Source organism: Pteropus medius, unplaced genomic scaffold, assembly GCF_902729225.1.
Source record: "Pteropus medius unplaced genomic scaffold, Ma_sr-lr_union100, whole genome shotgun sequence".
Lineage (NCBI taxonomy): Eukaryota > Metazoa > Chordata > Mammalia > Chiroptera > Pteropodidae > Pteropus > Pteropus medius.
This window is the reverse complement of record NW_024351731.1, coordinates 4,158,873-4,162,253: the sequence shown is the minus strand read 5'-3', so window position 1 is coordinate 4,162,253 and position 3,381 is coordinate 4,158,873. Positions and strand designations below refer to the sequence as shown.

Genomic DNA, 3,381 nt, shown 5'->3' with positions numbered 1-3,381 from the left:
CACTTTGAAAATAAAGTGTGATGATGACTGAATTGGAGGCTTAAGATGACCTTAGAAAAATGCTCCAGGAACTTGAGAGTGTCCCAATTACTCAAGGATCTCTGAGTCAGCCACATGACTCATTCCATTCATTCGCTTGTCATTAGAAAGATTCATTTGAATTGACACCAGTAAGGCCTCCATGGCCCCCAGACGCCCCCACCTAGGCCATCACACTGCTTCCTGGAGAAGAAATAGACCAAAGCTTTCATAACTCCAGTTACAAATGCTTTTCAACAGAAAAACGACATAGAGAGACACCAGCAAACTGCACGTATGACGAGATTTATCTGATTGAAAACGAATTCAAACTAATTGGTCCCCACAATTCATAGGAGGTGAACGAGCTAGCGGTGTGTCTGGCCACTTCGCGGGCACTTTCTGATTTTCCCGCTACTTCCAGTGTTCGTAGAGAATAAACTTTTATCGGGACAATTGCCTTCTTGGTTCAAACATGCAAAATTGCCACCAGATCTCTAACTCAGTTTCATGCAGACTGTTCCCTTAAGTAATCATGTTTTCCTGAGTGAGGACCACACTAAATGCTATATAAGGCACAGACAAGGCCTCCTGTGCTTGGGTTCGAAATACCAAAGCCACTTGTATTGCCTCCCATGCACGCCTGGACGCTTAAGCCAAGTGTTTTTGGGTCCTCTTACTTCCTAGGTTTTAGGAAACAGAGTTACGAGCCTACTGAACGTTTGAGAAATCTGTTTGGGGTAACACCAGGAGAGAAGCAGAGTGACTAGAGGCAGACTCAGGAGCTTTAACCAAGAAAGCATCTGATGCGGAAGGTTCAAGAGACCCCTGGGAGGCAAAAGTGTCCAGCAGAACAGCAGATCTGGGGGAGACTGGCTCTACCAAGCCCACGCTCTGTGACTTTGAGTAAGATGCCCAATGAAACATCTGCAAACCCTCCTCAAAGGGTCCTGTTGCTGGAAGACTGCTTCATGCATAGTGGGCTCTTAACAGATAACAGTTCCGCACCGTTATCGTTATCTAATTTCCTTGATTCCTATGGCAACCCAGATGTCATATATTAGCACCTCATCCCTTTGTTCTGAAAACAGTAGAGCAGTCTTCTTCCCCTTTGCTCCTTGTCTCAGATTCATTCTGCAGACCATATTCAGAATTCCTATCCGAAACTGCTCTTCCCATATCCAACATCCGGTATAAGAAATTTGCGGTAGCTAATTGTCCTTATGGAAGTAAATGCCTAAGCTGTTTATTATCTGGGCTGGGGGGGAAGGTGGCTTCATAAAGATATTAGGAAGAGGTTTTGGCAGATGCGCTTGGAGCCATAACTCAAGCTCGGAGCTGACCATGACACCCTTACCCACCGAGCCATCCAGGGAGATGAGTTTTTAGCTTGGTCCCTGCGAGAAAATCTTTTAACTAAGATGCATCAACTGGAATGAGCTAGATGCTTATATGTTATCCTTTTAATTCAAAGAAAAGGAAGTACACCACACACATACACGAGCACACCCTCCCGGAAGCAAACCGATTTGCACACAAATTTGCGGGTCCCCCTGATTTCTCACGCCCCCTGCATCCACCTCCCATCTATGAACGATTCTCATCAGCTCTGTGTTCAGAACGTTTCCCAGATCTGATGAGGCTTGATTTTCACTGTTGCCTCTGTATCCCCCCTTCATCTTCTCTCGTGTGGCCACTGAAATTGTCCCCTCCCTGGCCTGCCAGTTTCTGTTCTTGCTTCTCAAGAGTCTATTCTCCACAGAACAGCCAGAGTGGTATTTTAATAACCTAAGTTGAATTAATACTTGCGAATGTAAAACCCTCCCATGGAGTCTCCTAATAGGAATGTAAATTGTCTACGGCCACGCCACCCTGAACACGCCCGATCCCGTCTGATCTCGGAAGCTAAGCAGGGTCGGGCCTGGTTAGTACTTGGATGGGAGACCACCTAGGAAGACCAGGTGCTGTAGGCATAAAAAATAAAAAATAAGGCTTGTAAGATGACAAGTTCCTTGCGATCTGTGAGGTCGACCAAGGGTTGCCTCACCTAAAAAAAAAAAAGGAATGTAAATCTGACTTCCCTGCCTTGAAAGAGGTGACTCAGCTTGGTCCTTCGCATCTCTCCAGATTTACTTCCTGCCATTTTCTTCCTTATTCAATATACACTATTGGCCTCCTGTTTTTCCTCCCTCCCTTCCTCTCTCCTTTCTTCCCTTCCTTCCATCCTTCCAGCATTATTGCAGTTTAATTTATGTGCAGTTTAATTTATATATACATGTAATATGTACCTCTTGGTGAATCTGGACATATGTCTACACTCACGCCGTCATCACCACGGCCGAGGAACCAAACATATCCATCATGGTCAAAAATGTCCTCACAGTCTTTCGTGTGCGTGTGTGTTCAGTAAGAACGGTTAACGTGAAGTCAGTCCTAGTAACATATTTTAAGTGCATTATACCATATTGCTAACTATAAGTTACCATGTTGCACAGCAGATTCTCTAGAATGCACTCATCTTGCATGACAGAAACTCTGTACCCAGCGGAAACAATCCCCAGTGCCCCTGTCCCCAGCCCCTGGTGACCACCGTCCTATTTTTCACTTCTATGCGGTTGCCTGTTTCAGATACATATAGCTGGAATCATGCGATACTTGTCCTTCTGTCTTGTCTCTTTGTTGATCAATCTTCACTCTTTCTGATCTTATGGTATGTGTCACATGACATCCTATCTTTTTACTCAAATATTCCTCCCCAATATTTGAGTATAGCTATGTCCTTGTTATCATGCAGGTGTTGCTCAAATGTTACCTCTTAATCGAGATTTTTCTTATCAATCTACCCTCTTCCTACACAGCCAGTCGCTCTATCACGTGACTTTATTATATTTTCATTGGAATATCAATTAATTAATTTGTTTATTTATTTCGATTGATTGCTTGACTGATGATGGGTCATCACTGGTGTCTAGACTGGGTATCGACACCTAGAACCGTGTGTATTCCGGAGGAGGAAGGCACTCGACACTCGTTCAGTGACTAAGTGGATCTGGACAGGATCACACAAACTCACGCGGTCGAACCATCGTGTTTTACAGACGGCCGGGTGGCCTTATTCCTCCTGATGAGGGTTTGGGACGCCACCCCTGTGGCACTGCTCCTTCCTGTTCCCACCGTGTTACTCTAGGCTTTGATTATTCTCCGTAGTAACTTTCTCATAACTCACTGCGCTTAGGAAATAGACAACCACCGTATGGTTTATTTATTGTGAGTCTGAGAGTAAGTTTTAGAGCTTCACAATGTTATGTACACATTTTATAGGAAAAAGAGAAAGGTTCGGGTTGACGATGGCTCTCAGGATCC

The 3,381-nt window shown here is 44.6% G+C and overlaps 1 non-coding gene across 1 annotated transcript; it reads left to right on the top strand.

Moving 5' to 3' along the window:
• The first annotated feature begins 1,872 nt into the window (after window positions 1-1,872).
• On the top strand, window positions 1,873-1,991 carry LOC120588887 (5S ribosomal RNA). Its single transcript, XR_005649340.1, has one exon. It is a non-coding gene; the product is annotated as a 5S ribosomal RNA (ribosomal RNA).
• The last annotated feature ends 1,390 nt before the right edge of the window (window positions 1,992-3,381 follow it).